The sequence below is a fragment of the Tamandua tetradactyla genome, chromosome 2 (genome assembly GCF_023851605.1).
Source record: "Tamandua tetradactyla isolate mTamTet1 chromosome 2, mTamTet1.pri, whole genome shotgun sequence".
NCBI classification, from domain to species: domain Eukaryota; kingdom Metazoa; phylum Chordata; class Mammalia; order Pilosa; family Myrmecophagidae; genus Tamandua; species Tamandua tetradactyla.
The window spans coordinates 102469182-102496507 of NC_135328.1; the positions used below are offsets into that span (position 1 = coordinate 102469182).

At 37.4% G+C, this 27326-nt stretch overlaps 1 protein-coding gene across 3 annotated transcripts in view; it reads left to right on the forward strand.

Moving 5' to 3' along the window:
* Positions 1 to 27326, forward strand: part of GDA (guanine deaminase) — a 104984-nt gene that overhangs the window by 29502 nt on the left and 48156 nt on the right. Inside the window, exon 1 of one of the 3 annotated variants that reach the window (XM_077148432.1) lies at positions 18275 to 18333. The exons of the other annotated variants lie outside the window; for them this stretch is intronic. The gene's annotated coding sequence lies outside the window, so the exon portion shown is untranslated. Of the gene's footprint in view, positions 1 to 18274; positions 18334 to 27326 lie in introns of those variants that run through there. 3 annotated transcript variants of the gene reach the window in all.

Consider the following 27326-nt stretch of genomic DNA (forward strand, 5'->3'; position numbering starts at 1 on the left):
GGGCAAAAGACATGAACAGACACTTCTCAAAAAAGGAAATACAAATGGCCAAAAGGCACATGAAAAAGATGCTCAACTTCCCTGGCTATTAGGGAAATGCAAATCAAAACCACAATGAGACATCATTTCACACTGACCAGAATGGCCATTATCAATAAAACAGAAAACAACAAGTGCTGGAGAGGATATGGAGAAAGAGGCACACTTATCCACTGTCGGTGGGAATATCAAATGGTACAAGTGCTGTGGAAGGCAGTGTGGCAGTTCCTCAGGAAGCTAAGTATAGAATTGCCATATGACCCAGCAATACCATTGCTAGGTATCTACTCAGAGGACATGAGGGCAAAGATGCAAATGGACATTTGCACACCAATGTTTGTAGCAGCATTGTTCATAATTCCCAAAAGATGTAAATGGCCAAAATGTCCATCAACAGAGAGTGGCTAAACAAACTGTGATATATACATACAATGTAATATTATGCAGCTGTAAGACAGAATAAAGTTATGAAATATGTAACAACATGGATGAACCTTAAGGACATTATGCTGAGTGAGATTAGCCAGAACAAAAGGACAAATACTGTATGGTCTCACTGATATAAACTGACATTAGTGAATGAACTTAGGGAATTTCAGTTGGTAACAGAGACCATCAGGAGATAGAAATAGAGTAGATTTGGATAATTGGAGTGGAAGGGATACAGATTGTGCAACAGGACTGATTGTAAAAATTCAGAAACGAATAGCACAATACTACCTGACTGTAATACAATAACATTAGAACACTGAATGAAGCTGGATGTGAGAATGATAGAGGGAGGAGGCCTGAGGGCACAAATGAAATCAGAAGGAAAGATAGATGGTAGAAACTAAGATGGTATAATCTAGGAATGCCTAGAGTGTATATGATAGTGACTAAATGTACAAATTAAAAAATGATTTTGCATGAGGAAGAACAAAGGAATGTTAATACTGCAGGGTATTGAAAATAGATGGTAATTAATATTTTAAAACTTTGACTTATGTGTGAGACTAAAGCAAAAATGTTCATTTGGTACAAAATTTACATTTTGACTAGTGCATTTCCTAATATAACTTATGTGGACAGCTTAATTGAACACCATAATACTTGGAACCTTGAGTAAGGCATGAGATTTTGTAGGTTTGTCCAGAGTAATGCCCCAGTGCCCAGTAAATCCCAGAGTGATTTGAACAATGAATAAAAAAGTATTTGCAAAGTCCTCTTGGGGGAATGGTGAGAAAGCAGAAGATTCAACTTCCCCAAGTGAAGAATTCTTGATATTCTCACAAGCAGTGGGGACAATCAAAGCAATAGGCTGAGCCCCCAATCTTGGGGTTTGTTCACAAGAAACTTAACCTCGCAAAGGACAGGCTAAGTCTAGTTAAAATTAGGCCTAAAAGCCACTCCCAGAGAACCTCTTCTGTTGTTCAGATGTGGCCTCTCTCTCTCTCAGCCAACACGACAAGCAAAGTCACTGCCCGCCCCCTCTGTACATGAGACATGACTCCCAGGGGTGTGGACCTTCCTGGAAATGTGGGACAAAATCCTAGAATGAATTGGGACTCAGCATCAAGGGACTGAGAAAAACTTCTCGACCGAAAGGTGGAAGAGTGAAATGAGACAAAATAAAGTGTCAATGGCTGAGAGAGTCCAAACAGTCATGAGGTTATCCTGGAGGTTATTCTTATGCATCATATAGTTAAGATGTAATGGAGAGGCTGGAGGGAACTGCCTGAAAATGTAGAGCTGTATTCCAGTAGTGATGTTTCCTGAAGATGATTGTCTATTGATACAGCTTTCACAATGTGACTGTGTGGTTGTGAAAACCTTGTGTCTGATGCTCCTTTTATCTACCTTATCAACAGATGAGTAAAATATATGGATTAAAAATAAATATATAATAGGGGGAACAAATGTTAAAATAAATTTAGTAGATTGAAATGCTAGTGATCAATGAAAGGGAGGGGTAAAGGGTGTATTAGTTAGGGTTCTCTAGAGAAACAGAATCAACAGGGAACACTCGCAAATATAAAATTTATAAAAGTGTCTCACGTGACCTTGGGAATGCAGAGTCCAAAATCCACAGGGCAGCTGTGAAGCTGATGATTCTGATAGAAGGTCTGGACGAACTCCACAGGAGAGGCTCGCCAGCCAAAGCAAGAAGAGAGCCTGTCTTTTCTAAATCCTCCTTAAAAGGCTTCCAGTGATTAGACTGAAAATCACTCACAGCAGAAGACTCTCCCCTTTGGCTGATTATAAATGGTATCAGCTGTGGATGCAGCTGTCGTGATCATGATTTAATTCTATGAAATGTCCTCATTGCAACAGACAGGCCAGCACTTGCCCAACCAGACAAACAGGTACCACCACTTGGTCAAGTTGACAAATGAACCTGACCGTGCAAGGGTTTTTTTTTCTGTTTTCTTTTTATTTCTTTTTCTGAATTGATGCACATGTTCTAAGAAATGATCATGATGATGAATATACAACTATGGATGAAAAAAAGAATGTTCATATTGTATGTTGATTGGTTTTATTAATAAAAATTAAAAAAAGAATGGAATGACCATATGGTAAGAATGTTTGTGTTTGTATGTGGTTGTTTCATAAATAAATAAAAAAGAAATGGTTGCTCCCACAAGATTGGTTAGGATAAAAGCATGGCTTTTCTAGGGTACATAATCCTTTCAAACCGGCGCACCTGGTCATTTTCTTGTAGGACAGAGGCCCTAAGACTAATGAAGAATTTGAAGTCAGCCATTAACTAGTTTCAACCCCCTGCATTTGTAAATCACATCAACTAGACTCTATTGAAAGATCACTTGTCTCTCTTCCTTCTAGCTCTCACCTTTAGTATTGAAATGATAATTTTGTCTCCCCTCCTTTCCCATTAGTTCTCTTATTGAAATGATAATGATAACACTGCTTTCTTTTCTGCTTAGAACTTGCTATTTGAAATTGTAATGACCCATCTCTCTTTGCTAAAATTCTTAAAAACCTTGAACCTCCTAAACTCTGGGAGACACATTTTGGGCCATCTGCTCTTCAACTAGTAATGAACGCTTTCTCTCTTTGAAACCCCGGTATCTCAGGAATTGGTCATGGAGCATGTCGGGCAAAAAATCCATGGCTTTTGGTACCATATCTAGGGTCTTGAGTGGGCAACAGTGTCAACATTCCTGCCATCAGCTCCTTCCTCTCTAACTCCGTTTTTGTTCTATTCCAATTTTATTTTCTGCATTATCACTTTCCATTTCTTTGCTGCACTTTTGTCTTTGCTGACCAGTTTCCTCTTTCAATGATCTGGTTTTGTAAAATGCCTGTGGGTTCATCATGGGAGATAAGAAGATAACACAACCATGTGCTCTGCTATCTGTACATAAACTCAATAACAGATGACCCATCATCAACAGACGTGGCCTTGTTCAAGATTAGTTGCTGATCATGATGTGCATCTGTTGTTTACAAAGTGATTTGTGGGTTGTAGAGCTAGCAGCCAAGTTTGTACTTTATGTAATTACTCACAGTTAATATCCCATGGTAATTGATATTTGAATTATGTTGTTGGGAGACTGATGTTATTTAACTAAGCCTTGGTAATGGAAATTCATGTATTTCAGAACCATGCAAAACAAGGACTGACTTCATGTCTAATAAATAAAAGTGGGCTTTTATTGTGCGACAGTGCTGGCTTATTTAGAGCACATAGTCCTTGCTCTTGCCAAGCCTCATACACCTTTACCTGTGTGCTTGATTTTTTAAATGTAAATGAAGGTTTTTACTTACCTTACTATCATGCTAAATCTTGTTAGTTTGGGCATATGACTATCATTTTACAACTGCGTTGTTATGTCTACGGAAAAACTGCCCTTCCAAATCGTTATCCTTTTCACTTCTAAGTTTTAACAAGAACATGGCTGTAAGAGTTCTGCGATCTGTCTGTCTCTAGAGCTTCCCAATCATGCATCCTCATCCTCTTAATCAATACCTTTTGAGTGGGAATATACAATCAGATACAAATCTGTCCAACTTTACTGTCCTCCAGCCTATGTTTTTTGAGCTTGTCCAACAAAGTTGTCTGGTGTCATAAGATGCTTTTCTGAAATCAGGGCCTATGATGTCAGTAATTGACTCCTGAAACACCATTCTGGTTACCTTATCAAAAATTATTACTGTTGACAATACCTTACATTTATAGAGAGCTTTTCTATACCCTTCTTCACAGGGTATTTGACATATCTCTTCTTAAAAATATTTTGTCTTTATGCTGTTCAAGGGAGATAAGGCAGGTATCATTACCATATTTTCAAAAATTGTGGGTCAGAGAGGTTAAGGAATTTGCCCTTGTTCACAGTGCTAGGAAATGGCAAAATCTTGATTCCTCAATAAATCCAGTACTATTCCAAACTCTCAGATGAGTTGTCTATAGAAAAACAAAATGGTTGCTGTAATGTTTTCCCGTTGACAATTTATTAGAATAGACCAGCCAATAAACCCCCTTCTATAGGGTCTCTAAGGCAGATTTCATGTTTTTAAAAAATGACCAAAGGTGTAGGCTTGTGTAGCCAGTACTTTTGGGATGTGTGTACTTTCTTATCTGTATCTATTATCTGATAAAATCTGTTGTTGTGTTCAGTTGTTATCACTTTCCACATTTCAAGAGAGAGAGTGAGTGTTTTCCTGAATTCATTCTCAGTTGTCCATTTATTGAATTTTGTCTTTGAAGATGTCTTTTATTAAACAGCCGTTGAAAGTTTTAGCTTGTTCAATGATTTCTGATTCAAATGTGCCATTTGACTTTAGCTCTGAGATTTGTTTGGAAGACTGATTTGACTCAGGGTTTGGTGCTAATTATGTACCCATCCCTATTCTACAAGTTGGTTAAGGGATTATGAATTTAGGAAACAAGTAAATTAGGGGGTAATAATTTGTATCCCAAAGGGGTTCCCAAACTAACGAGTTGTTTTGAGGTTATCTACTCCAGAAAAATATGTTCTTAATCTTAATCCATTCCTGGGGATATAAACCCATTGTAAATAGGACCTTTTGATGAGATTATTTTTAGTTATATGGTTGACTGGATCAGGATGTCTTAATCCTATCACCAGAGGCTTTATAGAGAAGGCCACAAAGCGAAGTCACTGGGGAGAAGCAAGGAACTGGAAGTCGGGGGGTTGCGAGGGTAGTTCAGTGGTAGAATTCTCTCCTGCCATGTGGGAGACCCAGGTTCGATTCCGGCCCATGCATTTCACCCCTCCCCACCAAAAAAAAATTCAACAAATGGTGCTGCAATAACTGGACAGTCACATGGAAAAAGAATGAAATGTGACCCCCACCATGCAACATACAAAAAAAATAAATAGCTGGAAGTCAACAGAACCAGGAAGAGAAAGGAGAAGACACTGCTGTGTACATTTCCATGTGACAGAAAAGTCAAGGAACCCTGAAGACTGCCGGCCCGCTAGAAGGTACGACCTTGAGAGGAAGCAAGTCTTCTAGCCTCTGAAACCATAAACCAATAAATTCCTATTGTTGAGCTAACCCATTATATAGAATTTGTTTTAGCAGCTAGAAAACCAAAACACAAATTCAGCAACCAGAAAAAAAAAAAAAAGGCAAACACAACCATATTTTAGATTGCTGGTTTTAGAGCTATAAATGTTTATTACAAATGTTAGATCTGTGTCATTCCATTTTCTCATTGTCTTTCACCCCTCCTGTAGTTTTTCTTTTTGGTCTTTTCTACACATTACTGAATATGAGCATTTTGGTTAATATGGATTTTGATGTTTTAAAAAATGACATTTATTGCAAACAAGGAATTTATTTTTACTCATATATTTTTCTTGTGATCTATGTGCATTTTATTTATTTTATTTTTTAAAAAGCGACTCTTTTTAATTAACTCATTGAGTAGAGAAAAGAAAACAGTTGTACAGGTTCACAGGGTTTATTACAGCCATCCCAGTTTCATATCTACAGTTCCCTTCTGGAGAAACGTGGCTCTCATTGTCCACAAAATATTTGCCCGTCTGCTATTTCCCTTGAATGCAATCAGTCTCCTGACCCTGGGGCTGCCTCTTTAGCAGGTCCCGGACCTGCCCACTGAACCTGCCTCCTTGACTTTCCTGTCTGTTCAGCCCAGTTCCACCAGCCCTATTAGTTTTCTCAGGTTTAGTCACCCCCTTACATCCAGTTGCCTCCTCTTTCCTAGCTTTACCTGGCCCTCAGCCTAGGCTATATCAAGGGAAGGAAAGGAAGAGGAAAATCACCAAGAAATATTTTATGAAGAAAAAAGAAAGGAAAGGGAAGCGTTGTTTTATTTATTTTTGTATGAAAGAATTTTAAAAAGGAATTAGTATAGCATAGTATTTAATAGCTCTTGGCCTGGAGCCAGGCTATGGTTCAGATTCTGTCTTCACCATGTATCAGCTGTGTAATCTTGGGCCAGGTACATAAGTCTGTATGCTTCAGTTGTCTTCACTGAAACAGGGCTAGTAATTGTTCCTGCTTCCAAGGTTCTAGAAAGGCTTAAACAAGTTAATATGTGCAAAGTGCATTGGATAGTGTCTGACATACAGTAAGCACAGTTAGATATTTTTATTATGTGCCATCCTATCATTTAGGAATATGTTTTATTTTCCAATAAAAAAATTGTTAAATACCAACAAATTGTTAGTGATGTCTTCTCTAGAGATTAGACAAAATACTAACGTACTTTTTTCACTATCAAGAAGTGTTTGCTTTCCATGGCAAAATGGGGCTTTGTGCGTGTTCTAGTTTGCTTGCTGCTGGAACATATCAGAAATAGAACAGCTTTTAAAAGGGGGAATTTATTAAGTTGCAAGTTCAAAGTTCTAATGTCATGCAAATGTCCCAATTAAAGTGAGTTTATAAAAATGTCCAAATAAAGGCACCAACAAGAGGTTATCTTCAATCAAGAAAGGCTGATGAGGTTCAGGGTTTCTCTCTCGACTGGAAAGGCACATGGCAAACAGGTGATGTCTGCTAGCTTTCTCTCCAGGCTCTTTGTTTCTTGAGTTTCCCCGGGGGCATTTTCCTTCTTCATTTCCTAAGGTCTCTGGCTGTGTGAGCTCTAAAGGTTCTTGTCGCTTGCGTGGCTCTGAAGCTTTTTCAAAATATTTCCTCTTCTAAAGGATTCCAGTAAAGTAATCAAGACCCACCAGAATGGGTGGAGTCACATCTCCCCCTCTAATCAAAGGTTAATATCCACAATTGGTTGTGTCACATCTCCATGGAGATAATCTAATCAAATTTCCAACCTACAGTGCTGAACAGGGAATAAAACATGGCTTTTCTAGGGCATATAATCCTTTCAAACAGGCACAGTGAGACAACTAGAATTTATATTCTTCCAAAAGTATATGATCAGGCTCAATGATGAAGGGTAAATTTGTTAAAAGTTTTTATTAGTTGAAAATTAATAATAAATAAAGATGAAACTTCCTGGAAATACTAGTATAAACCTCTGGGATTGTTTTAAAATTTTACCACTTTAATTTATATGCATCTTTTTTTAGGAATCTATATCAATATAAGGGGTTGGCAAACTATGACCTATGGGCCAAATCCAGTCCAACACCTGATTTCATGTGGCCTGCAAGCTAAAACTGGTACAAAACATTTTTAAGTGGTTGAAAAGCACATAAAACAAACCAAAAAAAAAGCTATATATTTGACAGGTGGAAATTATATAAAATGCAAATTTATTTTCTATAAATAAAATTTTATTAGAGCACTGTTACCCCATTTGTTTGTGTGTTGTCCATAGCTGTTTTCTTGCTACAGTGGCACAGTTGAGTAGCTGGGACAGAAGCCAAGTGACCCACAAAGCCCCAAATATTTTCTGTTTGGCTGTTTACAGAAAGTTTGCTGACCCTCGGTTTTTACTATGAAAGAGGCAACCACTGAGCTCAAGAACAATCTCTTGGAGGAGTTTTACTTGAGACTAGCCCAGCTAGGACTCCATTAATTTGTTTGATGTGAATTGAGCTAATGTGGCAATTTTCATCACTATCCAAAAGCTTCAGAAATCTTTGAGACCTCATATTTTTATCTGATTTTGATTTCTCATTATAGTAACTAAAAGTGGATTTTTTTAAAATGCAGTTTTATTAAGATATATTCACATACCATACAAACCATACTAAATATATGACCACTGGTTCACAGTATCATCACATAGTTGTGCATACATCTCCGTGATCAAATTCAGAACATTTTCAATACTCCAGAAAAGAAAGAAAAATAAAAAAGAAAATCCAAATCCTCCCACACCACTTAGCCTATTATTGAACCACAGTATTGGTGTGGTGCATTTTTTACTGTTGTTGAAAGAATTTTAAAACATTACGGTTAACTATAGTCTTTAGTTTGCAATAGGTACACTTTTCCCCATATACACCTCTATTATTAGATCCTTGTAATAGTGTTGTGCATTTGTTGTAGTTCATGAAAGAACTTTGTAATATTTGTACAGTTAATCACAGCCATTGTCCGCCACAAGATTCACTGTGTTATACATTCCTGTGTTTTAACCTCCAAATTTCCTTCTGGTGATGTAAATGACTCTAAACATCCTCTTTCCATCACACTCACAAGCTGTTCAGCACTGGTAACGATTCTCTCAATAACATGCTACCTTCACCTGTATCCATTTCCAAATGTTTAGTTAAACATTCTGCACATATGAAGCAACTGCTTCTCGTTCTTTAGCCTCATTCTATATGCTGGTGTTTTGGTTTGCTAAAGCTGCCAGGATGTAATATACCAGAAATGTGTTGGATTTTACAACGGGGATTGATTAAAGTACAATTTACAATTCTTAGACCATGAAAATGTCCAACTGAAGCATCAACGGGTTGATACCTGGACTTTGAAAATAGACTGCTGGCATCCAGGTCACCTCTGTCCAATGGGAAGGCACACAGCCAGTGTCTGCTGTTCCTTTTCTCTGGGTTTCGTTGTTTTCAGCTTTGGGCTTCAGTGACTTCCTTTCTGAGAGTCTTTGGTTCTTTCTTACCTTTTCTCTGTGAGTGTCTCTTGGTTTCATCTCTTAGATTCTGCATGTGTTTTGTCATCTTAAAAGAACTCCAGACAGAGAATTAAGACCCACCTTAAATGAGGTAGGTTATATCTCGATTGAAATAACCCAATCAAAAGGTCCCACCCGCAATAGGTCTACACCTACAGGAATAGATTACAAGAACAACGTCTTTTCTGGGGAACATAACAGCTTCAACTCACCACACCTGATAACCTCTATTCTAGATTTTATGTCTATGAACTTAAAAATTATAATTAGTTCATACCAGTGAAATCATACAATATGTGTCCTTTTGTGTCTGACTTTTTTCACACAACAGAATGTCCTCAAAGTTCATCCATGTTGTCATATACTTCAGGCCTTCATTTCTTTTTTACAGATGAATAATATTTCATTGTATGTTGCTTTGGTTTGTAAGCTGCTGGAATGCGATATACCAGAACTGGAATGGCTTTTAAAAAGGGAAATTTAACAAGCTACACATTTATAGTACTAAACCTAGGAAAACGTCCAAACTAAGGCATCTGGATAAAGATTCCTTAATTCCAGGAAGGTCTATGGTTAGGAACACCTCTCTCAGCTCTATCAGCTGGGTAATCATGTGACTGATATCTACTGACCCCTTGCTCCTGGGCTTCATGCTTTCAACCTCTGTTCCTGTCGGGGTTCCTCACTTTGCTTCTCTGGGGCTAGCTCTCATCTCTTGGCTTCCCTTGGTTCTCTCCAGGTTCTAGCTTGCTTAACATTTCATGGTGACATCTGCTGGGCTCCAGGCATCTCTAAATATCTGTGTCTCTGTTCCCCAAGTATCAGCATCTGTGTCAGCTCTGCTCTGAAATTTCTGTCAGCTCTGTTGTTTCTGAGGTTTCTCCAAAATGTTTCCTCTTTTAAAGGACTTCAGTAAACTAATCAAGACCCACCTGAAATGGGTGGGGTCACTTCTCCATCTAATTAAAAGGCTACACCTACAATTGTGCACACCACATCTCTGTGGAAATAATCTAATCAAAAGTTTCCACCCTACAATTTGATCCAGGATTAAAAAAAAACAGCTGTCCTACAAGATTGAATCAAGATTAATACATCACTTTTCTGGGGTACATAGTATTTTCAAACCAGCATATATATATATATACCACATTTTGCTTATCCATTCATCTGTTGATGGACACTTGGATTGTTTCTATCTTTTGACAATTGTGAATAATGCCACTATGAACAGTAGTATGCAAATGTCTGTTTGTTTCCCTGCTTTCAGACCTTCTGGGTATATACCAAGTAGTGGAATTGTCAGATCTTAAGGCAGCTCTATACTTAGCTTTCTGAGGAACTGCCAGACTGTCCCCCACAGTAGCTTTACCATTTTATGTTCCCACCAGCGGTGAATAAGTGTTCCCTTTACTCCATGTCCTCTCCAACATTTGTGGTTTCCTGTTTAATAGTATCTCTTATAGTAGATGTGAAATGATACCTCATTATGGTTTTGATTTGCATTTCCCTAATAGTGAGTGAAACTGAGCATCTTTTTATGTACTTTTTAGCCATCTGTATTTCCTCTTTGGGAAACTGTCTATTCATATCTTTTACCCATTAAAAAAATTGAGTCATTTGTCTTATTATTATTGAATTTTAGGATTTCCTTATATATTCTGGATATCATACACTTATCAGATATGTGGTTTCCAAATATCTTTTCCCATTGAGTCAGTTGCCTTTTCATTCTTTTGACAAAGTCCTGTGAAGCACTGAAGTATTTGATTTTGAGGAGCTCCTCTTTCTATTTTTCCTTTTGTTGCTTGTATTGTGGGTGTAAAGTCTAAAAAAATATTGCCAATCACTAGATCTTGAATATGTTTCCCTATATTTTCTTCTAGGTGTTTTGTGGTACTGGTTCTTATATTAGGGCTTTGATACATTTTGAGCTAATTTTTGTATAGGGTGGAAGATAGAGGTCCTCTTTCATTTTTTTTTAGTTATTGATGTCAGTTCTCCCAACACCATTTATTGAAGTGGTATTGAAAGGATTTGGGAGCCTTGTTTATCCCAGTTGAAAGGATTTGGGAGCCTTGTCAAAAATCTATTGCCCTAATCCTAAAGAACATCTAGGGTAATATATAAAATTCCGCAAAGGTTCCATGCACTAGGGTAACTTTCCAGAAACCTACAACCTCCAGATGGGTCTCTGGTCCAGATAACTCCTGAAACCTAGAGGGCCCAATCTCTCCAGAACATAAGCTAGTTCCATCTCCCTACCCCATATGACTGAATGTCCTTCCAACTTGAAATAGTTAGAATAGCCATAACCCAAATGCCTCTAAAGAGTGTGATAGGAGGATCAAAAGTAATGGTGGAGTTATACAGAGGAGGTTAAGGTTTAACAAACAAATATGATTGCTGAATCATTAAATTGGTATTTCTTTTAGTCTCTAGTATCTTAGAGCAGCTAGTAGTAAAAACCTAAAATTGTGAAATTGCAACCCATACCAAACTCTGAAATCTGTTCTCCAATTAATTGTTGTGTTGTGCTTTGAAATTGATTGCTTTTTTGTATATATGTTATTTTTCACAAAAAGAAAGAAAATTGATTGTGATAAAATATTTATTCTTTCCAGCCTCCTATATTCTGGAGCAGCTAGAAGGAAAAATCTGAGAGGATGGTATGGTAGCCCATGACAAACCCTGGGATCTGTCCTGTAACTGTTTGTTGAAGAGTGCTTTGAAAACTATTGCTTTTTCCTTTCTTTGCTTTGTATATATGTTATATTATACAATAAAAAAGTTTAAAAAAATCTATTGCCTACAGATCTGAGAGTCTTATTTCTGAACTCTCGGTTTGATTCCCTTGGTTGATATGTCTATCTTTATGCCAGTACCATGCTATTTTGACCACTGTGGCTCTATAATATGCCTTAAATTCCAAAAGTGTGAGACCTCCCACTTCATTCTTCTTTTTCAAGAATTTTTGACTATTTGATGCTCCTTATCCTTCCAAATAAACTAGATAATTAGCTTTTCAATTTCTGCAATGTAGGCTGTTGTGTTTCTGATTGGTATTTCATTGAATCTGCAGATCAATTTGGGTAGAATTGACATCTTGTGACATTTAACCTTCCTATCCATGAACACAGAATGTCCTTCCATTTATTGAAGTTTTGATTTCTTTTAGCAGTGTTTTGTAATTTTCTGTGTACAAGTACTTTACCTCCTTGGTTAAGTTAATTTCTGGGTATCTGATTCTTTTAGTTGGTATTGTAAATGGATTTTTTTTTTCTTTTTTGCCTCCTTGGATAGTGCATTACTTCTGTTTAGAAACACCCTTGTTTTTTGTGTATGGATCTTATATCCCGCCACATTACTAAACTTGTTTATTAGCTCAAGTAGCTTTGTTGTCATTTTTTCCAGAAATTTCTACATATAGGATCATGTCATTTGCAAATAGTGACCATTTTACTTCTTCCTTTCCAACCTGAATGCTTTTTATTTTGTTTTCTTGCCTAACTGCTCTAACTAGAACTTCTAGCACAATGTTTAATACAGAGGTGACATTGGACATCCTTGTCTTCATCCAGATGTTAGAGGGAATCTTTCAGTATCCCACTATTGGTATGATGTTAGCTGTGAGTTTTTCATATTTGCCCTTTATCATGTTGAGTAAGTTTCCTTTGATTCCTACCTTTTGAAATATCTTTATCATGAGAGGATGCTGAATTTTGTCAAATGCTTTTTCTGCATCAATCAAGTTGATCATGTGGTTTTCCCTTTTGATTTTTTAATGTGGTATATACATTAGTTGATTTTCTTGAATTGAACAATCCACGTACTTGGGTAAAACTCACTTGGTCATGGTGTATAATATTTTTAATATACTATTGCATTCTACTTGCAAGTATTTTGTTGAATATTTTTGTATCTATGTTCATTAGAGAGATTGCTTTGAATTTTTCTTTTCTTGTTGTAAAAGATGACTTAAATAGATGGAAAAATATTCCATGCTCATGGATGGAAAAGTTGAATGTTAAGATGTCAATTTTACCCAGGTTTACCTACAGATTCAATGCAATACCAACCAAAATCCCAACAATCACTTTGAAGAAACTAGTTATCAAATTTATTTGGAAGGGAAAGGGACCCTGAATAGTTAAAGATATCCTAAAAGAGAAGAAAAAAGTAGAAGGACTATCACTTCCTGACTTTAAAGCTTACTATAAAGCCACAGTGCTCAAAACATCATGGCAGTGGTACAAATATAGAAGTATCAACCAATGGGATTGAATCGAGAGTGCAGACAGAGAACACCAAATCTATGGACAATTGATCTTTGATAAGTCCCCCAAATCCATTGAATTGGGACAGAATGGTCTTCAGTAAATGGGCATGGGAGAATTGGATATCAATAGCCAAAACAATGAAAGAGGACCCCTATCTCATACCCTATACAAAAGTTAATTCAAAATTGATTAAAGACCTAAATGTAAGAGCCAGTACCATAAAACTTATAGAATAAAATGCAGGCAAACATCTTCAAGATCTAGTATAGGAGGTAGCTTTTAAAATTTTGCATCTAAAGCAAAAGCAGCAAAAGAAAAAATAGAGAAATGGGAACTCCTTAAGATCAAGAGCTTCTGTGCCTCAAAGGACTTTGTCAAAAAGGTGAAGAGCCAGTCAACTCAAAGGGAGAAAATAGTTGGAAACCATATGTCAGATAAAGGCTTGATATCCTGTATACGTAAAGAAATTATACAGCTCAACAACAAAAGGACAAACAACTCAATTATAAAATGGGCAGAGGATATAATAGACACTCTTTTGAAGAGCAAATATGGATGGCTAAAAAGCACATGAAGAGATGCCCATTTTCATTAGCCATAAGGGAAATACGAATCAAGATAACAATGAGATATTACTTCACACCTATAAGAATAGTTACTATTAAACAAACAGAAGACAACAAATGTTGGAGAAATTGGAACATTTATTCACTGTTATTGGGAATGTAAAATGGTGCAGCTGCTATGGAAGACAGTTGGACAGTTTCTCAGAAAACTAAATATTGAGTTGCTCTATGGCCTGGTGATAACCATACTCGATATATACCCAAAAGAGCTGAGAGTGGTGATAAGAACACACATTTTCCCACTGATGTTCATAACAGCACTATTCACAATTACCAAAAGATGGAAACAGTTGAAATGCCCATCAACAGATGAATAGATAAACAAAATGTGGTATATACATATAATGGAATACTATGCAGCAGTAGGATAGAATGAGATCCCAAAGCATATGACAATGTGGTTGAACCTTGAGAACAAAATACTGGGTGAAATAAGTTAAACTCAAAAAGATAAATACTGCATGATTCTGCTATTATGACTCTGGAAAAGCTCAATAAAAATTGTCTAAAATTGAGAGTGCTACTGATTGTACAACCAAGTGAGGATACTGTAAGACATGGCTTGTTTATTTTGCACAGTATCTGTGATGCCTAATGGACAGAGCTGAAGGGTACAATGACTAAGAAACAGAATGGTGAACTGTGATACATTTATATGATGGAATATGGTACAGCACAGAAAGGAAGGATGTCAAGAGGCATGCAATGAACTGAGTAAACCTTGGGGACAATGAGTTGTACAAAATAACCGAGAAACAAAAGAACAAATATGCTAAGGTCTACTTTCAGGAAATATCTATAAGAAAATTGGAGCCTAGATTGTAAGCCCGTATAGCAGCCACACATCCTGGAGTTGTAAATGTGTTTCTGGATGTTGAGATGCTGAGGTATATGTGTATCAGCTGGTATTTCCCAGGGACTTTGAGTAACTCTGTGACACTTGGGACCCTAAGATGGAGTGCCACAGCCCTGAAGTTAGCATAGCTATGTATAATTACAGTTAAAGTAACCAAAAGGGAGATCAGGCCTCAATTAGAGTTCAAAATAAAACCAGTCCTGTCTTGTTCCTGATCTTAGGGGGAAAGTTTTCAATTTTTCCCCATTGAGGATGATATTAGCTGTGGGTTTTTCATATATTCCCTCTATCATTTTAAGGAAGTTCCCTTGTATTCCTATCCTTTGAAGTGTTTTCAACAGGAAAGGATGTTGAATCTTGTCAAATGCCTTCTCTGCATCAATTGAGATGATCATGTGATTTTTCTGCTTTGATTTGTTGATAAGGTGTATTACATTAATTGATTTTCTTATGTTGAACCATCCTTGCATACCTGGGATGAATCCTACTTGGTCATGATGTATAATTCTTTTACTGTGTTGCTGGATTCGATTTGCTAGAATTTTGTTGAGGATTTTTGCATCTATATTCATTAGAGAGATTGGTCTGTAGTTTTCTTTTTTTGTAATATCTTTGCCTGGTTTTGGTATGAGGGTGATGTTGGCTTCATAGAATGAATTAGGTAGCTTTCCCTCCACTTCGATTTTTTTGAAGAGTTTGAGCAGAGTTGGTACTAATTCTTTCTGGAATGTTTGGTAGAATTCACATGTGAAGCCATCTGGTCCTGGACTTTTCTTTTTGGGAAGCTTTTGAATGACTGATTCAATTTCTTTACTTGTGATTGGTTTGTTGAGGTCGTCAATTTCTTCTTGAGTCAAAGTTGGTTGTTCATGCCTTTCTAGGAACTTGTCTATTTCATCTACATTGTTGTATTTATTAGCATAAAGTTGTTCATAGTATCCTGTTATTACCTACTTTATTTCTGTGAGGTCAGTGGTTATGTCTCCTCTTGCATTTCTGATCTTATTTATTTGTGTCCTCTCTCTTCTTCTTTTTGTCAATCTTGCTAAGGGCCCATCAATCTTATTGATTTTCTCATAGAACCAACTTCTGGTCTTATTGATTTTCTCTATTGTTTTCATGTTCTCAATTTCATTTATTTCTGCTCTAATCTTTGTTATTTCTTTCCAGTCCAAGTGGTCTAAGGTAAATCAAAATACAGGGTCAAAAATGATAGTATGTTCTCTAGACTTTCACCTACTCTATGGGACCAAAGGCAGAAAGGTGTATTATGTCTAGAACCTAGATTTTCTGTAACACATAATCTAAATCAATTTGTCTGGATAGCTCATTTGAATGACCCAGACTGCTGGAGTCCAGAGAGGGAATGAGGCCTTATTATAGTTCCATGTATCTTGGTTATAATGCCGGGACACATCTCAGATTGTGGTGGGCTGATAATTGGGAGGTGTTGGTGGAGTTCCATGAGGGTCTGAAGAGGGGGGAGAATATATTTATATAGAGAGAGAACTATTGAACTTTCCCATCTGGGAAGCCGTGGATACCCTCTTAACCACCAGGGACTCCCAGGGTAATGGGTCAGGCCCTTGATTTTGAGGCTTGCCTTTATGAAACTTGTTTCTGTTTTGGAGAAATTAAGACTGCCCATGGCAAGGTCTTGAAGTTCTTTCCCAATAGGCTCTTTGTTGCCCAGATGTGGCCTCTCTCTCTAGCCCCAAATTTGCAAGGAAAGTCATTGCCCTCTCCCTCTGCATGGGACATGATTCAGGGGTGAATGTCTCCCTGGTGGCATGGGGCATGGTTCCCGGGAATGATTCATGGGATTGGCAGTGCCTTCCAGACCAAGGGGAGGAAAAGAGACATTAAAAAATGCCTAGTAAAATAAGGCATCAGTGGCCAAGAAAGATCAAGTGAAGTCGAGAAGCTATTCTGTAGGCAACTCTCATGCAAGCTTTAATTAGATAGCACTAATTGCCATGTTTTGCTAAACCCCAACCAGCATTATCCCTGTTGACTCTTGAGAACACCTAGGGCTCAAACTGAGACTTTATAAAGTCCAAGTTTGCTTTCCTGGAATCTATAATTCCTGGAAGTTCCTAGGTCAGATAAATCCTGAAACCCAGAGGGACCAGCCTCTCCAAGATTGTCAATTAATTATATCCCTCTATCCTTTAGTTTGGACACCCCTTTTCAACATGAAAAAGGCAGAATGGATATTGCCCAGGGATCCCTATGGATTGGGAGAGGGGTCAGAGGAGAAGGAGGAGGTATAACAGAGAGAATAAGATTTAACAAGTGAGTATGATTTGCTTAATCACTGTATTAATATTTATTAATATTAATATTCCATTTAGTCTCCAGTGTTTAGGAGCAGCTAGAAGAAAAAATCTGAGATGGTGGAATAGTAGAACATAACATGTTCTGTAACTACTGTGCTTTGAAAATTACTGCTTTTTTCTTTCTTTGCTTTGTGTATATGTTATATTTTACAATAAAAACGTTAGAAAGAAGAGTGTGTTGTTTAGCCTCTTTATATTTGCATATTTCCCAGTTCTCCATTTGTTATTGATTTCCATTTTCATTCCATTATGATCAGAGAAAATAATTCGTATAATTCCAGTCTTTTTACATTTATTAAGACTTGTTTTGGGCCCCCGCATATGGTCTATCTTAGAGAATGTTCTCTGAGCCCTTGAAAGGAATGTATAGCATGCTATTTTGGAGTGCAGTATTCCATATATATCTGTTAGGTATAGTTCATTTATCATATTTTTTAGATCCTCTGCTTCTTTATTGATCTGCTGTATTAGTTTGTTAAACTGTCGGAATGCAATATACCAGAAATGGAATGCCCTTTAAAAAGGAAATTAAATAAATTACAGGTTTACAGTTCTAAGGCCATAAATATATCCTAACTGAGGCATCCAGAAAAAGATCCCTTAGCTCAAGGAAGGGTGACCTGGGAAGGCACGTGGTTGACATCTGCTGGTCTTTCTTCCCTGTTTCCTCTCTAAGGGTCTGTGGACAGTCACTTAGCTGCTCCTGGACAAAACTCTGGATTTCATCTCTTAGCTTAGCTTCTTTTGGGGCAGGAGATTTCTTCTTTTCAGGTTTTGGCTATTTCTGTGATACCTTGCTTAGCACCCAGGCTATTTCTGCGTTGATCTCCAAATGTCCACATTGGTTCTGCTTTCTATAAAATGTTTCCTCTTCTAAAGGACGCCACTAAGCTAATCAAGACCCACCTTGAATGGGGGGAGTCACGTCTCCATCTAACTAAAAGGTCACACCCACAACTGGGCATGCCACATCTCTGTGGAGATCATCTAATAATGTTTCCCCCCTGCAGCATTGAATCCAGATTAAAAGAAACTGCTACTGAGTCAGGATTAAAGCATGGCTTTTCTGGAATACATAACAGGTTCAGACTGGAACATTTTCTGTTTAGATATTCTGTCTATTGCCTCATGGACTTTGGGGCACTTTGACAAGGTACATAAATATTTATGATTATTATTTCTTTTTGGCGAATTGCCCCTTTTATTAAAATACGTCATATAATTGTAATTATATTAATATACTTTATATAACATTTTTTTCATTTAAAGTCTATTTTGTATGATATTAGCATAGCTACCCCCACATTTTTTTGGTTACTACTTGCATGGAATATCTTTTTCATGCTTTCACTTCCAACCTATTTGTATCTTTGGGTCTAATGTGAGTCTCTTGAAAATAGCATATAGATAGATCACATTTTAAAATCCATTCTAACAAACTGTCTTTTAATTGAGGAGTTTAATACATTAACATTCAAAGTGTTACTGTAAGGGCAGTACTTATTTCAAACATCTTATCCTTCTGTCATCTATTTTTTTTTCTTGCATGGGCAGGCACTGGGAATCGAACCCAGGTCTCCAGCATGGTAGGCGAGAATTCTGCCACTGAGCCACTGTCGCACTGCCCTGTCATCTATTTTTTTTCTCTTTTTATCCTTTTAGTTACACTTGCTAATACTCTTCAATTCTGTACCATCCTCCAGGCCTCTCTGTCCTGCCTTTTCTTTTCAGCTGGCAGATCTCCTTTAGTAGTTCTTAAAAGTCTGACGTCTTATTAACAAACTCTCTCAGCTTCTGTTTATCTGTGAATATTTTAAGCTCTCTCATTTTTGAAGGACAGCTTTGCTGGACAAATAATTCATGGCTGCAAGTTTTCTCTTTCAATATCTTAATATATATCATACCGCTGCCTTCTTACCTCCATGGTGTCTAAAGAGAAGTCAGCATTTAGTCTTATTTGTCTTTCTTTGCATGTGGTGGATCACTTTTCTCTTGCTGCTTTCAGAATTTTCTCCTTCTCTTGGGAATTTGACAGTCTGATTAGTATGTGTCTTGGAGTGGGTCTATTTGAATTTATTCTGTTTAGAGTACATTGTGCTACTTGGATTTGCATATTTATGTCTTTTATAAGGGTTGGGGAATTTTCAGCCATTTTTTCTTCAAATATTCTTTCTGACCCTTTTCCCTTCTCTTCTGCTTTTGGGACATGCTTTCAGGACATCCATGATGCCTATATTTGTCCCCTTTATATTGTCAATCATTTCCCTGAGCACTGTTCAAATTTTTTCATTTTTTTCTCCATCTTTTCTCTAATCTGGATGAATTTGGTTGTTTTGTTTTTTAGCTTGCTGATCTTTCTTCTGCCTCTTCACATCTGCTCTTGTGTGTCTGTAGTGTTTTTTTAATTTCATTTACGGTGTCTTTTATTTCCATAATGTCCTTTATTTTTTTATGTATGCTTTCAAATTCTTCTTTATGCTCTTCTAGTGTCTTTTTAATATCCTTTATTGTTTTATACACTTTTCCCTTCATCTCTTTTGAATTGATTCTGTAGAGTTTGAACATCTTTGATTAATTGTTTCAGATTCTGTGTCTCCTCCAACTTTTTGATTTATTCCTTTACGGGGCCATTTCTTCTTGTGTTTTAGTGTGCTTGTGTTTTTTTGCTGAAATCTGGTCTTCTGATTATCTTGATGCGTCTACCCCGAAGGCTGGTTTCTCTCTATTGGCTAGGATTTAGTTGTTGCCTGAGTTTGTATTAGGGCACTGCTTTGACAGTTGGGTTGTCAGTATTTCTCAGCCCAAACAGGGCCAATACCAATGCATGGGGTGTAGACCAGCTGTGCCGGGCTGAGATAGGGTCTGGATAGGCTGTGAAAAGTCCTGCTATCTTCCTGTGGCCTCTGCCGCAGATGGCACTCTTCAGTGTCTTAATCATCCTCAGAAGCTGTTTATCTTCTACAGCCCATCAGCATCCAACTGGGTGGGGCTGAACCTGCAAGGTTCCCCCGCCCTAACTTTGCTGACAAAAATCTGTCTCAGTGTGGGGTTGTGTCTCCCTCTATACTTGGGGCAGAGGACTCTCACAGCTGTCCCAGTCTTCAGCAGTTCCCAGGCAAGGACAGGCTACCCTTTGCTGTTTCCTTCAAGTGTGGGGAGTGGGCACTGAGAGTTACAATCTCTTTCCACGTTTTCTCAGACTCTTTGTCCCTTACTGACCTGGGCCTTGAAATGCCCTTTCCTAGTCCCTGGGTCCCCAAACTGTTGATTTGGAGTTTCTGTCTGTCCATTTCTGCTTTGGGGAAAGATTCTGCTGTTCCCTCCCTAATTCCCCATTTTGGAAGCCCTTCCTTGGTGCCCTATTGTATTCCACCCTCCCCCACAGTTTAAGTCTTGCTTTCAGTCCCTGAGGGTTTGCGTCTCTAAGTCTGGATACAGATAGGGCTCTGTCCCACTGCTGTGAGAGATTTTATACTCTGTGTCCCAAGTGGAAGGTGGGAGGGATCCCAGCCGCTGCCTCTGGGCACTTCCCAAGCTACAAGGGTCTGAGTGAGGGGAGGGGAGATTCTTGACAGAAGTTTCCTACCTGATATTTTTCTCTTTCCTCAATTCAGCATCTGTGGGAGCCTTTTCCAGTTTTTACCTTTCTCCAGAGTTCTGAACAAGTGAGATTTGTTCTGTTTCTTACTGAATCTTATGGGGGCAGTTTTTCAGTGGCTGTCTTATGTTGTCATGTTGATGAAGTCACCTCAAGAGTGGATTTTAAAATAAAATATTTCTATTGATAAATCTTCACACATTCATTCCATACATGGTGTACAATTAATGGCTCACAGTATCATCACATGATTGTGTATTCATCACGAAGATCATTTTTTAGAATATTTGCATCACTCCGGAAAAAGAAATAATAAAAAAAACCCTCATACGTACCATACCCCTTACTACTCCCTTTCATTGACCACTAGTATTTCCATTTACCCAATTTATTTTACACTTTGCTCCCCCCCATTATTTATTTATTCTTTATCCATACTTTTTTTACTCATCTGTCCATACTCTGGATAAAAGGAGCGATAGACACAAGGTCTTCACAATCTCACGGTCACATTATATATAAAGTTATGTTTTTATACAATCATTCAAGAGTGGATTTTTGTGTAATGGGTTGTGATATATATTCCTTTATTTTGTTAGATGGCTGAACTATTTCAGGGTGGCCCGAAGAGAATTTTCTCTGTTTCATAGCAACAAGTGTCTTGCCCCAATCTGCCATCTGGTGTTTGAAGCCTTTATCTTGCAGAGATTTTTCTTCATTAGCTGACAAACGTTACTCATGTGCTTTTGGCTTTGGCATTCTGGCATTCTTGTTATTTGCTCATCCTAAATAGTCCTAGTTTCAAGTAAGAGCACACATGGAGTTGTTTGCCTAACAGAAAGAACTCAATTTCCTCATCTGGAAAACAAGGGGGTTGGACGAGAAGGGGGCTGGAGCCATCTATGATTTTATGAATCTTGTTTTTAATGATGTGTGTATGTGCTTGATAGCCCACCTCAATGGCACCCTGTGCCGAGGAAGGCCCATCAAACATGGTAGGCATTCACTAGATGGGTGATGATTAAAGAGGTGAATGAATGGCTGCACATGCCTGGGGTACATCATGAGGAAAGAGCCATTGCCCCAAGAAGGAAAAGCCAGTTTTATTTTGTGATTTTACCACATTCATTTTTTCCCCCAAAATAAATTCAGCAATTTCCAAAAAAATAAAATCTAAAACCTACAAGGCTGTGGCTACTTTTCCCATCTGATTTCTTATCACTCTTTTGCATAGTCCTTGTACTGTACCCCACTGGCCTGCCTGTGGGGATTTCCTTCCAAGTCCTTGCCCATTTTTGGGATCTGGCTCTTTCCAGACTATCCTAGGATTCTCCCCCTCTCTTTATGCAAGTCTTTGTTCAGACACCAGCTGTCAGAGACATGATTGCACCCTGTATTCTAGTTCATTCATTTACCTCACTTCATTTTTCCACATAGCACATTCTACTTACATTCATCTATCAGTTGTCCCCAGAGCAGAGCTCCTCTCAAAGCAGACACTCATGTTGAGTAAATACATGAATAAGATCAAGGAAAAAAGTTAAGAACTTGATTTGTGAATTAAAGTTCTCCCAACACAGTGCTCCAGCGTTATTTAAAGAACACTATTATCTATAATACATCTTTTAGCTTCTTGCCTCTGCCTCTGCTCCTATCACTAGCCACCTCTTCTGTCCATTTACCACTAATACCGGATGCTTATGATGTAGAAGGCAGGCCTCCCTCTCTTTGTGGTTCAGCTGTGCTCTCTGTGGAAAATCCCCAAACCCCCTCTCCTTGCAGGCAAGCGAGATAAGGCACATTCCTGGGATAGAAACCCCCTCCCCTAGCCTTCAGGAACTAGTGAAGTTGCATGTAGGCAAGAGAAGACATTCCTGGGGTGGGGGCTCCTCAACGGTTCACTCTGGGCCATTCTCAACTTAAATCAGCCAGTTATTTACCTTGTCTTTAACATGTCAAAGAGTCTATAAAAGCTAAGGTTGCCTTTTGTTTGGGGCTCATACTTTTGAGGTGACTCGGCTGAGCCCCGTGTGCATGAGCTAATAAATCACTTGCTTCCCAAAACTGTGGTCCCTTAGTCTCAGCCTGCTCTCATTTCGTGGAACATTCCTGGAGGCCTGCGGCCTCAGTCCTGGTTTTCGCACTACAATGAAGCCCCAAGTCTGTCTGCCTTTTCCTTGACTCCTTCAGGACCACACCTGCTGTCTCTCCATCTGACCTGTGCAGAGCTGTTGCACTCCCTCCTCAGTTTGATTCATTATCTAGCTCTGGGCATTTTGTCTCTCCAGCCATAAGCTTCACAGGGAGAGATTATACCTATGTAATTCTATTTTTCATATTTTACATTTTTATGTACATTTTAAAGGGAATTAAGTTTGTTTTAATGAAAATAAAACATTGTTACTAACAATTTTGAATCTAAAGGTATAAAGATGAAAGTGAAAATCACCTCTAAATTCTACCATAAAGAGATAACCACTGTCAGCATTTAGATACATCACCTTTACACACACACACACCATCCTCTTAACAAAATGTGGTTATACTATAATGTGCTATCAAGTAACTTAAAAAATTTTTTAAAAGCCTTAACAGTATATCAAGAATACTTTTCCATTCTATAAATATAAGTCTTCATTGCCACTTTTAATCACTTTTGGAGTCTTTGGTTGTACTTAACCAGTCTCTTATTGACAGATTTTGAGATCATGTGCAATTTTTTGCACTTGCACATATGTTATGTACACTTTTGGGGAAGCAGAGGGGATGATTTAAAAAAAGGTAGACTTAAAATTGTCATTATGAAGGGCTGGAACTTGAGTTGACTAGAGAAGTCCTCTTCACATTTTTTTTTTTTTTTTGCTAAGGTGCTCCCGAAAAGAATTTTGAAAAACTTTGTACAATCTTGCACTTTAAAAAGTTGATATATATAATTTTTCTTAAATTCAAATATTTCTAAAGCCCATAATTTCTGGAAAATGGTAAATATGTACCTGATGACATTGAGCAGGGGCTTTCTTTTAAAAGATTTATCCAATGGATTCAAAATAGTGATTTGATATTCATCTTTATCCATTTTTTAAAAACTATGAACTAGCTTGATTTTAATGATCTAAAGTTATGAATTTCTTCTTGAATTCATAATTGCATTCTACTTTCCCTACAGAGTTTGTACTAATGTAATGTATTTTTACACTTGAAAGTCTTTTACTGATCAACCTATTATATTTTCTGCAATGTAATTTGTATGCATAAATGTGAACATTTTAAATTTCCTGGGTCCACAAGGAAACTTACAAATACATATTACAAATTCTGACAGGCAATTTGTTATATGTAAAAGTGAAGAGACTGTTTTATCCTCCAGTTAGTAAATACATCTATTGATGGTTCTTATTGGTGGAATGAAATAGGTGGCAGCATTAATTTTTTCCTATTTTTAATTTTCATGTTGTGTAACTACTGAGGGACATTTTCACATAAATTAAGTAAATGAGAGTGGAAGGAGTTTTGTTATAGAAATATCTCTCAATTCTTTGAACTCCTTTTGAGTTATTTGCTAAAAGTTGCATATTGATCTATCACAAAAAATGTTTTTGAGGATCTATCAATTGATGAGCAATAGATCTTCCATCAATGTTATTGACAGTTAAGACTCCAGTGCTAGAGAAATGTAATAAGGTGCAAGGCATAAGTATTGTTTGACGCGCATTTGAGTGTGGTGATTGTAGATATTTGATCTGCCAGATTTTGCGCCTTGCTCCAATGCTCTTTGGGTACTCAGGTGCAGTCCAAAGAAAAGGAGAGTTGGTTTTAACAGGGCTGGAATTTTACAGGATGTGTGTTAACTGGAAGACAAAGGAAGTAAGACATAATGAGGGTGGAATCTAAGCTAGACAAGGAAAGTGGTAAAAAGAGAGGGCCAATGGATTGGACAGATCTTGAGGGGAGAACGTAAAGGGGGGACTCGGCGAGGTGGAAGATTGGTTGGAGTAGTTGAAGGCTGGCAAATAGGAAGGAGAAGAGAGTGTTGTCAGAGCATAAGGTGTGTGACTCAGTTGTTTTGGAGGTGGGGCAGCTACCAGTCATGAACCCATCCAAGGTGTGACCATGGATTTGATGGCTGAAGTGAAGCACATCGCTGAAGATGAAGTTCACAGAAATGGTGGCTAAGGTGTCAGAAGGGCTGTCCATGTTGAAGTCATAAAGACTGATGAGTGAAGAGAAAGCTGGTGAGCCAGGTATCAACAAATTTAAAGACTGAGAAGATGGTTGGTAAATGGGAGCACCAAAGACAGGGGAAAGGTGGTATAGCTTAAGGAGCAGAACCTTTTCTTTACAAGAAGCTGGAGAAAGTATGGCTTGAAATTGGCTGTGGGGAATCCGGAGGTAAAAATCTCATTGCCTGGCCCTGGTTCCTGAATACCTACCACATGAGAAGCAGAAGGGAAGCCATGTCCTTGGGGGACAGCCCCAGCTCTGAAGAGGGAGAAGCTCAGAGCAGATATTAAAGACATAGAGGAATGTGTTGCTTCCAGGGGAATAGTAACAGATTGCAGTGAAGTGTTTTGGTAGGTGGGGAATGGTGGGAGCTTAGTCAGGGGAAAGGAAGTACAGAGCTTTATGAAGATAATGGCGCAGATCAAGAGCCCTGATGTGTTTTTGAGGGGCAGGTGAATTCTAGTTTGGGTGTGGACTGAAGAAAACAGAAATAAAGGGTAGGTGGATTTATTCCAGCAGTCTTTGAGGAGTTGGACCTTTGCCTAATTCTTCTGCTATAAATTGACAGGAGATGTGTGTCCCTTGGTCAGAATAATGGAGGTTTACATGCTGCAGAATATGCTGAATCATAATTTTAATATATTTTTGTTCTTTTATCAGCAATATCTCATTTGGGATGACTTTTGCTTTTATATTATTAAATAAGAAGTGGCATTATAAAATTTTCTCTCAATATTCATGTTTGTGTTTGTGTATCTTTATGTACTTTGTCAGACTTTGGTATGAAGAGTATGCTAGTTTTGTGGAAATAGAGAAGTTTCCACTCACTTTCCATCCTCGGGAGCCTTTCCATATCACAGACATTATCTATTCTTTGTAAGTTTCAAAGAATTTTGCCGTGAAATTCTCTGAACTTGTGTTCTTATATATGGCAGCCACTAGAGCAACTGAGGAATGGAACATTTAATTTATTTTAAATTAATTTGAATTTGCATTTGAAAAATGATACTCAGTTCAGTTTTAGAAAACTTTTCAATGTGTTTGGAATAACCTGGGTATGTAAATTATGTTTTTTTTTTAATTTCATGAAATCTAAATATAGGTGAGGTATTTCTGATGAAAATTTAGTGACTGAATTGAAATGTACTTTATATGTAAAGTACACCCTGGATTTCAGAGACTTAGTATAAAAAAGAATGCAAAATTAATAACTCTTATATTGATTTTATATTGAAACGATAATCTTTTCTATATGTTGTGTTAAATAAAACATTAAGATTCATTTTATCTGTTCCTTTTTATTTGTGTTAATGTGGCTGCTAGAAAATTGTAAATTTCATGTGGCTTGCATTTGTGAATCACATATTTTGCTGGATAGTGCAGCTCTGAACCATGAGCTTTCCTTAAGAAACAGGAAAACTTCCTTAGTTTCTTCTACAGTTAGGGATTAATTCATTTTTTCTGCTTCTTAAGAATAAATTTTTATCATTTATATTTTCCTCAAAAACTATTTCAAATATGTTTTCAAATGTGTGAATATAATTCACAAATATTCTTATTTATTGCTTTTGTAGCAAATCAGTTGAAAGAGGTATTTGTAAATTCTGTTTGTGTGCTTTTTGATTAATTACAGGTCTGCTTTGAGTCCTCTTTTCCAACAAATAGTTTAAGAATCATCAGATTGCTTTTCCTTAATTGATAATGTATGTTCTTCATCTTCTCTGAAATTAATATCCTAAATTTTAAAAAGGGATATCTCAGTGAATAAAGAAATCAATATTTACCTTATTTTTTTCTTCACTTCCATAAACAGATTATCTTTCCTAAAGTGTTTACTTTGTTTCCAATTAATTAGATATGTTTGATCTATCAGTTTTCTCCAATTTAATGAAGCGTTTATTCTCATAATATTAAATTAGAAAGTAAAACAGGATATTTCCTGCATATATATTGCATTCGTTCTTGTCCTTCCTTACTTAGCAACCCATTTATATAGAGAAAGCTTTCCGACTCTATTTACAAAAGAATCCATATAGATAGAATTTAGCTAACATTTAACATGCTCCAGGAATGTGTTAATGCCTTTACCAGAATGATCATATTTAGTCCTCACAATAGCCTTATAAAGTATGTACTAATGCTCCCGCCAGGCTTCAGATAACTAAACCAACTGAGAAGGTTAAGGGCATCCAAGACTGACCAACTATTGGAAATGAGTTTCAGACCTCAAAACCTCCCTAAAGGTCATTCTCTTCTCTCCCTCACTGTAACATCTTTCGCATAGAGTACCCGAGAAGTATAATCAATCTCTTTATGGCAGATGTCTG